The sequence below is a fragment of the Mastomys coucha genome, unplaced genomic scaffold, assembly GCF_008632895.1.
Source record: "Mastomys coucha isolate ucsf_1 unplaced genomic scaffold, UCSF_Mcou_1 pScaffold12, whole genome shotgun sequence".
Classification (NCBI taxonomy): domain Eukaryota; kingdom Metazoa; phylum Chordata; class Mammalia; order Rodentia; family Muridae; genus Mastomys; species Mastomys coucha.
Window position 1 is genome coordinate 38,057,956 of NW_022196894.1, and position 13,142 is coordinate 38,071,097.

General features: G+C 35.6%; 1 protein-coding gene across 2 annotated transcripts in view; it reads left to right on the forward strand.

Moving 5' to 3' along the window:
- Positions 1 to 13,142, forward strand: part of Lsamp (limbic system associated membrane protein) — a 2,132,018-nt gene that overhangs the window by 179,755 nt on the left and 1,939,121 nt on the right. The window lies entirely within an intron of this gene.

The following is a 13,142-nucleotide window of genomic DNA, read 5'->3' on the forward strand; positions in this document are numbered from 1 at the left end:
TGTTACTTATTTTCATTAAGTTACCATATTTCTTCTACTCTTTTTTTCTATAGCTTATAGTGATGAACTCTGATATCTGAAAAAAATGATATTTGTGTGGCTCAGTATGTTGAAATATCATACATAGAAATTTCTGAGTAATAAGGTCATCTATAATTATATACATATCTATCTATCTATATGGGTATATACATAAATCAATATATACATATATATATATATATATATGGTTAGAGAGAGAGAGAGTTTGCTTTGCCTTTAGATCCAATCTTATAACATGCACTTAATTGTTTTTTTCTTTAGCCTATTTATTTTAGTTTTGGTATCCAAAAGAAATGAAATTAAATCAGTCTCTCCATTGGGTTCTTATTCCTTTTTCCATGAAACTAGTTATTCTCAGAGTGCACCCTGCCATTTTCTTGGTTTTCCTCCTTACCAAATCCAAATCAGACATCAGAGATTTCTTCAAAATGCCCTATTTCCCCTTCCTGAGGCATTACATCTGGATGTAGGTTGCTTCCGGCTCCCTGAGAACCACTGACTCCAGAAAATGTCATGTTTCAGAAAAAAAGAAACTCTGTTTCTCCAAAATCATGAATTTGTATTTATTCCTATAATAATTAGCAAAACATACCCTGACAGCTATACACTTCCTCTACTTTAATATTTCTCTTTTCTTCACTGAGTTTAGACTTCATTTCTTAGTCTATTCACACACACACACAAACACACACACACGGACACACACACACACACAAATGTAAGAAATGTGTTCTTCTATTGCTTCTAAGTCTTGTTCTTCAAGCAAGATTTTTATTCTTGCACCACCTAAAGATTTTAAAAAAAGATAAAAGTAACACTACTTATTAATTGAGATGTTTTTCCACTTTAACTTTTAGATCAATTTTTATTAATTTATTTAAACAAAAGTGTACACCTTGCTTTCAGAGACTTACAGAATATTCAGTGGAATTCCCAACCATGTCAGTGAACTAATATTCATTTTCTCTGTACTTCACATTGACCTTATTTAACAGATTTGGAAATCACTTCCTATTGACACTTTAGGTGAAACCTGTTTTCTGTTTCTGACCTAGGTCTTTGACCTACTACTTTGACAAACACTTACAGTTCAACTCTGAATTCTTGGTAAGGTCTATGGTCATGGCCATGGTTTGGAATTCTGGGCATTGTGAAAATTGGCCATTCTTTCATGTGGGAAACACCAGGGGATATGCTGGTGACTGGGAATACTAGGAAACCTGCCAGCAATTGGGAATACTGGAAAAGCAGGGCAGACACAGGCATGAATCATTTCAAGTTTCACTCCTATCTTGTGTCTCAGAAAATTGTGAGTGAGATGGATTTGAAACCTTTTACACTGAGTCACAGTTGTATTCAAAGAACTGATAGTAGAAATCAAAGTCTTAAAATTGTATATGAACAGGCTGCCCAATTACCCAGTATTGAGTTAAAAACAGCAGCAGATTTTTTTTTCTGTCTGAACTGTGGATTTCCTTTTTGTAAGTTCTGTTCTCAGTGTCCCTGTTGTTTGGTGTGGTGGCCAAGAACACAAAGGTGATTCTTTTAAATATCAACATTTAGATTTTTCTTTTCCTGTAAGTCAGATTAGGGCCTCAATTCCCAGCAGATGTTCCTTAATGTACATGACCACAAGGACATGCTGTCCTTGCAGAGGAATCATCCAGTCAGTGTCACTAAGGTAATGGTATTGACAAAATGACCACAGGCATATAGTTATGGAAAGCAGGCTCCTATTCAATAATGGGAGGAAAATGTCATTGAACCTCAAAACTGAGAGCCTGAACTTGACCTGAGCCTCCCTCTTGGAGATTAGTTGTGAAGGGGGATCCTAAACAAGGTGGTGCCATAGAGGAAAGTGAGCTAAACACCACCAGTGTGCTCTTCTTCTATTGGGTAGAAGAGGAGAAGCAGGAGGACATCTCTCTGCAGACAGTTCTGTTCTTAGCTGTTTTCTTACATGAATAATGCTTTGAGAAAGGCTTTTTATTTTTTTTCAAGTACTCTTTGCTTTTCTTTGAAATGATTCCCAGTGCATTCCATTCTAAGTTGTTAACTGAAGTCAGTTTTATCTAGCAATGGAGGACAGGGTACCAAGGGAATCAGAACATATTTTCTGCAGTCACCTGAGAGCATATTCCTTAGTCTATGCAGAGCTGTTGTATGGGTACCCATGGAGAATCAGACAAACTGAAATTAGCCAAGCTTGTGAAGACATGCATGGACTGTAAATGCTATTTTGAGTCTGGCATATTTAAACACTTGCTAACATTAGGGAAAAGCAGATTTGAATGCACTTTTGTTAAGAATGGACAATGGTGTTTTAGCATCCAATTCTATACTCATTTTCTGCTCTAATCGTTTTAACCCATTTTTTTAAAGATGTCATTTCTCTGCATCATAGAGGCTATCTCAACTTTTTGACATTTGTTTTTTCTTCCTACGAATTCCTATATAGCACAGTTTACAGAGGACAGCTAAGGCAATGTTTACAGTGTATTGCTTATGGTCAAACAATACAAATGAGAGGAAATGAGAGAGAATTATTAAAGAGAAAAGAAAAGCAAAATAGAAACATGACACATGAATAGATTTCAAACACTGAGTTAGTAAAGTTGTTACTTCATGACTGTAAGGAAACTTGATGTGGCCTTTGAAGAGCAAAATGTTGGGAGAGTACAGTTGCAAATTGAGAAAATTAAACTATAAAATAACAGAAAGAAACAACATACCACTGAATTTGCAGAGATTGAGTATTACTCATGTCCAGAATATTGTCCAGGGATAGAAAAACACAAGACTGCCAGACCATTGTGTTCCAAGTGTTAGTATCATAATGTGTACATGGTATTAAAGTTAGTTTTCGTAAGCTAAAATGCATGTAATGCATTGTGGAGGACATGTTGATCTAAAATTTTAATAAAAATCTCTGTGTATGTCCTAGTATTCTATTTGACAAAGCAAATTGTGTCTTCTGATAGGGACTATATAGTTGTGTACTTTTGTGTTCTGTATACGTAAGGGGCAACTTGTTGAGTGAAGATTGCAGAAGTAGGGAAAAGGAGGGTTCCTGTAAACATCAATGTCAGGCAAGTAGTGCAGCTGAGCAGGAAACAATGAGGCAACATGGAATGCCAGAGAGAACAGAGGAAAGGAATAAGAGCCACAGCCACATAGACATGGCCTCACAGTGGGTCAGAAACTGTAGTCCAATCATTCAAACTGTACATACATCTCCTCATGACTATCAGAAAAAGATTATTACACGTATGCCAACAGCAGTAACTCATCTTTATGTGTACACATGGTGTCATATATAAAAGACAAGCTCTGAAAGGAAAACAAGTGGAAAGAGAAAGGAGAGAAAAGTCAGAGAGAGAAACAGAAGGAGTAAAAATTAAGAGAGCAGAAACATTGACTAACATTATTTCATAGAACATGTTAAAGCACTGAAGACTATGTCATTCAGAAGAAAAGCTTTTGAAGCCATAGACAAAGAGAAACATTGTATGAGTAGATATTCAACTAACTAACTAACTAACTAACTAACTAACTAACTAACTACATTGAAACACTCATTCTGTTGTATGCAGGAGAAATCCTGTCTTAATTACTGTGCATCAATAGTTATTACAGGAAAAACAACAACAAAACAAAGTATTGAGAAAGAGAAGAGAAAGAATAAAGACAATTTTTGTTCTATTATTTGTTAAATGTCTATTTTGCAAATCCTGTTTACCAAGCAAGTTAATTTAGAGGACAGCTTAGAACCTGGAATACAACCTCCTATTGGTGATATTTCGAATTTACTTCTCAGGCCTATTCACAAGATAATTCAAGTACAAGTAACAGTTTATAACATAATATCAATAGCAATAATTCCTATTTTGAGCTTGACTAACTGCCTGCTATGGGTATGATAAAAACCTGTTAAGTTGAAAGCTTCTACTTCCAAGATACGTTTTTCATGTACATTTAAGGGGATTTCTAACCCAAGTTATTAAGTTAGACCATCTTGATTTTCCATTTTGCCTGCTTTTTCTCTCCTAAGAAGTATTGATTTTAAAGTTCATTGGGGACAATCTATCTTAGAAGTCATGAAAATCTGGAGTATTTATTCATCCTGGTTTTTCAAACTAATTAAGAAAGCCCATTTATACGTATAAGCAGCCACAGAGGTTGTGACCAAAGGATGGGTCTTTTAATTTATCTTTGCTAGTAAATGGTTGTGTGTCAGTAGCAACCAATTAGAAGTACATCACTTCTTATGGGGTAGTATAACTTGGAACTATGTAGAGAAATAAACAAAATTCTCATGATCAATGTTTAGCTGTGTTCTAGTATATCAAATCTACTAGGTGAACAAATGTAAAGTAAGAGAATAAGATAGTGTTACATGAACAGCAAATATATAACAAATTCTTCACAGGTAGATCCAATTTTCACAAGTGTCGCTTTAACATCTGGCTCTATGTAACAAGACTGTTTCCAAATCCTCATGACAGCTCTTAAATATTCTTTTTTGCTGATAGAGATAAAAGCAGTTGTTTGAAAAGAAAAATGCTATAAAAACAAATGTGTCCAAAAGTTCTTCAACATGGAGATGGTAACGTTTATGACAGACATTTGCATGAGGTGCATATAGGACTTGAGAGAAGGGGAAGGACAAAATCTAATACAACATAGTCCTAGAGAGTAATATAAAACACTGTGTATTCGTCACCTAAAGAAATGATAGCAGGTAAGGGAATGAATGAAAGCCTGATATTTTGCCTGTATTCCCACTATCCAACATGACTACTTTCTACCTGCTGCCTGGGAAGACAATTTCATATAACCTAACCATTTGTCCTGTTTTCTTCTCCCTGTTTAAACTGAAGCAATAGTATTTCTATAATCCAAAACTACCTGGATTTTATGGTGAAATAGTATGTCTTTCTTGTCCATTCAATATCAATGAATCTTTAGCATGTGATTTATAACATCTAGAGGATTGTCCTTAGAGAAATGGCTCACATAGTAAAGCACTTGTTTTGCACTGGCGTTTGAATCCTCAGCATCCATGTAAATACCGGGTGGGTCTGATATCTAGCTGCAACCCCTGCTTATAGAAGTCATAATGGTTCTATGGAGCCAGCAAGCTTGGGAAACTGGGATAATTATGAGCTCAGAATTCAAATGAGAGAATTTGCATTAATACATAAGTTAGAGATTTATCAAGGAAGACATTGGTTTTGAAATACTGGATGCAAAATTCACACACACACTCACACACACATGTACAAACACATACACATGCACACACACATACACACACATACACACACATGCACACACACGTGTACACACACACACAGGTACTCACGCACAGATAATACTTTTCTCATAATATATAAAATTTAAAAGTATCCTTTGTCTTGTAGATATTATCGAAGTAAGGTTATAGTTGAGAAGAAACCCTTTAATTATTTTTGGATATCTTGACAGGAGGGAGAAAGTGGCTGGAATCAGATATCTTATGTAATGTACTAAAAAATGCCAGGCTTCTGATGTCTAGAACACAAATATTGACTCTGTACACTACAGCAGAAGAGGAGGCAGAAAAGTAAGCTTGTGAGAATTTCTAAAGGAGATGTGATGGTGTGAGCCACTTTCATGAAGTAACTGGTGTGGTTTCTTCCTGTAAGTCTCAAAAGAGGGCAGGAAGGAGCAAGGAAGAAGGGCGGGGGCATTTGATGAACATCATGTCAATAGAAACAGAATACTCCTCATAGATTGCCATTACTTTATTATCTGCATGGGGTGCTTGTTAGAATGAAACCACACATTGCTAATAATAGAGAACTAGTAATTACACAGTTAATTTATTAATGATTACATACTTTAATTCATTTCACATTGGTGCCAATTAAGTGATATCAATGTATTTAAAGCAAATTAAACTTACAGGTTCAACATCAGGTGATCATCATGAGATGATCCCACCCCTTGGGATCTACATCTCACTGTGTAGATGGACTGTCAAAAGATGTCCTTGACTTTTGCTTGTATTGGGATTTTAGACATTCAGAGATTCAAAAGCATAAGTTTTTTCTAATTTTAAGTGTACCTGGAGGGGGTCATCAAGTGATAATTAGGATAAGCCATCAAGTAAAGAAGCACAAGTAGCCATATGCTTCTTTCCATGTAGATAACTGATTTGGCCCCTCTCAGGTTGGCCCTGACTATAGTGATACACCTTTAATAACTCCTCCTGCTTTGTTATGACAGAAGTAGACCATTTTGTTGGTTGTGCCCCAATCAACTTAAATTGAAGGTCCTTTTTGAAGATTTTCCAGAGAAAGGAGTTATGGAAAACAATTAAAAAAAATTCCTGAGATTAAAGAGGCTGTTCTCTGTGTTCAATGACAAAAAAAGATATTATCAGCAAAGAAAAAAAATTCATCATCTTAGGCTTGCCCTGTGAAATGAGCTATGAAATCCATATGGGCTTATCAAAAAGTAACATGTCAAGAAGTCTGGCCTCAGTCTGGAAGACATTTCAGACATATGTTTTCGCATAGCATGTCCTGTTGTCGCGTCATTTATCTACTTCCTCTACCTCTATAGTGTCCACCAACTGAGAACACGCCTCTACCTTAGACTCATAATGTATACCTGACTCAAGCTATTAACATTCTGTAGGCCAACTTTAAATCAGTCAGAGAGAAGAAAGAATTTTTTTTGTAGATGGAGAAACAAATAAACAAATGGTTTTAGAAGCTATGGCAACAAAGCTGCTGCCAGAGAAATCTGACAGTCACAGAGTGTTCTTGAAGCATTGGGTGAGAAGAACAGATTTCTGATTTATGCTCAGAGTCTGGAGGTCGTGAAAATTCATTTGGAAGTTTAATGTGAGCAAGGCACACACTCTGAAAGATTAAGCATATAGAAAGCATATCCCTCATGAAGTAGACATTTATACATGAACTGGGTTTAATTGCTAAATCTATTAAAACATATAGATTTATATCCATTTATAAAGTCTGTTACAAAAAAAATGGCTTCTTAAAGTGTTCCCAAGTAGTGCAATCCTATTATGTTGCCATGTAGATTAGGTAAATTTCTTTGCTATGAATGGAAAGTCTTGCAGGCACATTTACAAAGTAAAATAACCAAATCAGAGACCTGAGGATGGTAAAATTGTGTCACCACTATCCACATGAACTGAGCCCTATTTCCTGAAGGTTTTTGGCAGCCTTGTGGACAAAGTAGTAAACACTCCTACCACTTTTTCTTTTTTATCCCAGCTTTACCATAGGAAGCATAAAGAAAAATGCTTTCTAAACATTTTCCACAAAAGGTCTAAACAACACTCAATAAAGTCAGTCATTGAACATGATTTATAAAAAAGACTACATTTAGAAAAAATATAGAAAAAAAGGGAAAGGGTAGTAAAATTATTTCAAGAAAAATCTGTCTAATGGTGATAAAATTAGGCTAAGAATCTAGGAAAAATAATAAAAATATTATTTACATACTATCTGGGAATTTTTCTAATTGTTCAAGGAGAGAAAAAAAGAAAACAGAATGTTCACTTAAGCTTGTGATGGTGATTCTTTCAACTGAAGTTTATACGGACCATTCCTAAATGTCACAGAATACCTGGATGCTTCTAGCTATTAAGATATGTCAGAACATTTGCATTTTGAGATTTGAGTAGTTCATACAAACACTTCATGCATTTGTTAATCTTCATTTGAATGCCTTCCTTGTCCACAGCATAAGAATACAAGCAAAGATATAAAAGCAATGAGAAAATTATTATAACAGCCAAAATATATATGAATGAAAGGCATAAGTTTTCTTATTTAAATTTGTATATTTCCAAGCACTCTTCTTAAAGGATGCAAAGTGTGATATGTTTACCTTGTAACCCCAGCTCTGCCATGTTCCATGCTGGACTCAATGACAGATTTTACTCATTTATTAACTTGCATAACAGAGCAAGCTGTGATCGGTGTCTGGGTGAATTACATGTAAATTTAACCCTGCATTTTTTTTTTCAGAATTCATGTCCTTGGTCTATGGGAGAAAGCTAGAGAAATAGAACCTATGCAGTTTTTAATAGTTGATAGGACTAGTAATAAAATGCCCCATTTTTCTATTTCTGTTCTAAATTCGATACAAAGATGAAAGCTAATATTTTAAGTATTTCTCTTATTTCCAGATTGCTGTGTTTTTCTTACCAATATCTGTTTCATGCTGACAGGTTTTATTCTGAGGATTTTGAAATAAGAACTTGCAGTGATCTGTCTACCCAGGCAAAAACCCTAGCGAGCCTTATGACATTGAATGAAATTCTTGGAACACTCTATTGATTAAAAAAATATACTGGACAGGAGGATTTGTATTCCAGTTCTGCCTGAAGTTCAATTTTCCCCTTCATTTGCTAAAAGGTTTGCTGTCGTAGAGCATGGAATGGATCTGTGCTCTTTGCCATAGTGGGACAAACTAGAGTTGACTGGGTACCCTGCTCAGAGTCATACAAACAGTGAGCCATGGCTCACTGGTCTTACAGCATTCTACCAATAAAAGTGATTCTCTGAATAGCAGCAACATTTCTCCTTTCAACCATATGGAATTTCTGGTCTCTCCTCTTTCTAATGCTCCCGAAACTTTGAGAAAATACGTACATTCCATAGGGAAATTGAAAACAAAAGTCAAATATAGTAGCATCAATGTATGTGATTGTTGTACCTCCAGACAGTCCTTTAACAAGTAAGCCACACATTTAAAGGACCTAGTGATGGTATTGAAGCAATAGCATTAAAATTCTATAGACAGTAAATAAATATGGAAGATTTCAAATATTACATTGAAGAGACAGAAAATCACATAAGTATGATGCTGTACAAGACAAAGGTCCTGATCAAAAATCTAATTATTGTAATGTGCATTCAAATATACTCTTAAAATATTACACACGTGAAACTGCATGTTTGAAATAGCTACTACATTGGCTAGTCCTTAATAACTGTAATAAGGAAAGCTGTTTAATCAATGACTATGAATATTATAAGAATTATGCTGTTTTGGACACATGAAATTATTCTTTAGACAGTCAGACAGCTAAATGCTATACATCAATGAATCCGTTGCAATATATTGCTCTGACTTGGACACACAGCTACATGACTACAGGATCTGTTAACGTACTCATCACCAGGTTGATTTAGCCATTTTGGCTGCAGCTTTTGTCTGGCACTTAGTCTGTAGTACTTAACCTTTAGACAAAGATCCCTAGTGATGGTGACATTTCTGGGGATTAACTGAACCTGTTACCCTTTACCACCATGGTTTTCTCCTCTCAGATGCAGCCTTGGTTTCTATATATATGCCCAGGGTTTTATGATATTGTGAAATGACGCTTGAGAGGCAACGTATCTGTCAGTGCTACCTTCAAAACTATCCATATCAGAATGGCAGTAACTCATCCTCAGAAGAATTCGGGTTGGTCATTAAGACAAAGGACCATCTAAATTCCTCTCATCATTTATGTTTACTGTGTATCTAATTTAACCTTTTAAAATTCAGAACCAACAAGGCAGTGGTACGTTACTTTGGATGATTAATCAAATGTCACATTTGACATTCTCATACAGTTAATGCACCACATGACCTCAGGTGTCTAACATTTTCAGAACTTGGTCCTTTCATCATTTTATCCATTCACATTTCAACCGATATCCCCCTTCCAGGTTACCCCTCCACCAACCCCATCTCATCCCCCCTTCAACCCCTCCCCTTTGTTTATATGAATTTACTTACTCATTTACTGTTACTGGAGATACAATCACATCAGATTTCTTTCTTTTTAATGTTTTAATTGAAGTGGATTTATATCATTTTCCATTCCATTCCTTTCCCCCAGCCCCTTCCACCTACCTTCCTTCAAACTGTGCTTATGCTTGCCCACTCTCAAGCTTTTCCTTGATTATCATGATTACACACACACACACACACACACACACACACACACACACACACACACACATATAATTTTATATATGAGCAGTGGGTACCACATAACTTACTATCAATGAGTATACATTTGACATTTTGTCAATTATACTCCCCTTTAAAGAATAAACATGTTGAAGCTAATTTGGTAAAATAGTAAAACTTCTCCGTAGCTGGCTGATGGAGGGTTCAGGGTTTTCTATTAGCTGGATGCTGAACTCAGATCCTTGGCAGGTTTATTTATTAGCATGACCACTTTTTTCATTAAATGCACAGAGAGTAGTTCTAGTACCAGTTTCCCATACCTGAGCTCTATGTGATGTAAAGTAATAATATGTCCGTCACTTTTTGTCTGTTTTTCTCAAGAAAATCTCAGGAGTGATGTCACAATCACCACGTTATACTGATTAAAGTTAAGCTTATACTATTACCTATATCCAGTGAAAGAGGAGTGTCAGAAAGGTGTGAACACCAGCAGACCAGACCCATGGTGTGAACACCAGCAGACCAGACTCATGGTGTGAACACCAGCAGACCAGACCCATGGTGTGAACACTAGCAGACCAGACTCATGGTATGAAAACCAGCAGACCAGACCCATGGTGTGAACACCAGCAGACCAGACTCATGGCAGGAGCCTTTGCATTTACAAACCACAAATGTATTAACAATAGTAAATTCTTAATTCTGAAAATTTTTTTATAGCTGTAGTTCTTTATAAAAATTTCTTAGTTAATATTGCCCTGCAAATGGAGCCAGTATTTAATCTGTGCAAAACTGAGTCTGCAATACCCAGACTCATAAAAACCGTAACTCATAAAAACAACACAAAATAATGTATTGTTTAAAAATATTTTTGTCTTTGTATTTATAAAACGTGCGCCTATTGGGCTGAAGAGAAGGCTCAGCCGGTAAGAGCACTGACTGTTCTTCTGGAGGTCCTGAGTTCAATTCCCAGCAACCACATGGTGGCTCACAACCATCCTTAATGAGATCTGATGCCCTCCTCTGGTGTGTCTCAGGACAGCTACCGTGTACTTACATATAATAAGTAAATAAGACTTTTTTTTAAAAAAAATTAAATAACAAAAACAAAAACAAAAAAAAATAACTTGCCCCTATGGAAACTACTTTTTTTTTTCTGGTTATTTGACATATAGCAAAGGAGCTAACACTAAGAAACCCAGGTACTTACCTTTTTATTGCTCTGGTATCTAGCATTTCTTAGAAATATTAAACCCAACAGAAAATGTATGTGTTAGGCTGCTGTCATAGTTTCAGTATGTTAAGAGATAAGTAGTGTAGAAGATGATTTAAAAAGAGTGTCGATAACATTGTTTGCAGTCTCGGTCAAAAGGAACAGTTTGTTCTTGACAGTCTGAGTGCCACAGTAAATACTTCTCTGAGTCCTTTCAGGCATGATCTCCATTTGCTCCTTGTCAGACTTTGATTATCAAAATTAGATTTGGGGATATTAATTACTAAGTGTAAAACATTGATTGGCTTTACTTGCCTTTCCTTCGGTAATTTTTTAGGATCAGACTTTTCAGACGTATTCTTGAAAAGAACTGACTGTGTTAGAATGATTGCAAAGACATTGTTCTCCTGAAGTCAGGAGGTAGCTGGGCAGATGAGGACCTTAATGGTGAAGCTAACAGAATGCTGTTGCCTCTCCCTACCTAGGCAGTGTGACACTGGAATCTGGTTCACTAATACCAATGAGAATTATTGGGTTTAGTCTATCTTTCAACTTGCATTGCTTTTTTTTTTTTTTTTTTTTAAAGAATTGAGAGGTTTGTCTTTGTCACAGGGTGTGTCATTGATTAATCAGATATATTGGATGGGCAAATGGTTTAGTAGTTATTAGAATTTGTCACATCAGACATGGTTTACCGTGCATTAATAAAATCTAAATGTGAAACTAGTTAAACTGGGCTGGCTCTGAATTGTGTGTTAGCAATGGCAAGTGTGGAAGAACCCCCACTGAGATGGATTAAGCACTATCACCTTATTCTTTCCATTTCCATATGAGGGCATCCTCATATAATTAAGGTGAGCACATCTTTTATTCAGCAGTGAAGGAAATAGATATCCCATACAGAGAAGAAGGTTGAGGATTCATTAACATGGAGACCCAAGAAGTCATAGGATCTAGGAAGGTGATACTCTTTTTCTATTATTTGTTTTTCCCCCCAATAAACATGCTGTTCAGGAGTACATTTGCTATTAATTCCTTTTATTGCCAAATTCTGAAAAGTGTTTGCTTGTATTTTGCTGAAATTGGTGTTTATGTAGGTATGTTTTTAAATGTTAGTAATGAGCCCAATACTTGTTATAGAAGTGATAAAATCATATACCATCATGGAATTAGGATAGTATCCAAATTTTAGTGTCTGAATAAAAGCAACAAATCAGTCTTGAAGAGTGGAGATCAGAACTGTAATTCTACTTAGTCAGGACAGAATGTTGTCATAACTCATACTCATTATGTTGTTATTTCAAGTCTTATTACTATATAAAGGGAGCAGTTCTATCAAAACTATAAAAACTCCATGTAGGAAAAGTTTTCTGTCTCATATTTACAAGTCAGTTTTGATTCTGACTGCTCAGACCACTTCATTCTAAGAAGGTATTCATCTTTAACAAAGGAAGGACCTCACTGTTAGTCTAGCTAATTATAACCAAAACCACAATCACTCAAATATTAGTCACATTCCAAATGAATCCATTTTATCCCATCAATATCTTATGATAGGTGAAATTAGCATATTTTCATAAACAGACAGCACTTCTTCTGTTTGACACCTTCATCTAAAATCTTCTAAGGATTGGTAAATAAGTGCATGCTTACTGCATTTCCCTTTTATTAACTTTGCAACTGTGTTGTATACTCACAAACCCACATACAGTGAGATATTCAGTGTTTTAAAAATATGAAGTCACTTTGTAGATCACCATATATTTGGGGAGAAACAATTAAAATGTTCAGAGGGAACATGCGTATTCTATGTTCTACAAAAATGCAGAGGACACTAAGGAAAGGGGTTGTAAGCTAAGCCTTTAGGAATTGATTGGAATTTAATTAAGCCTTGGTCAAA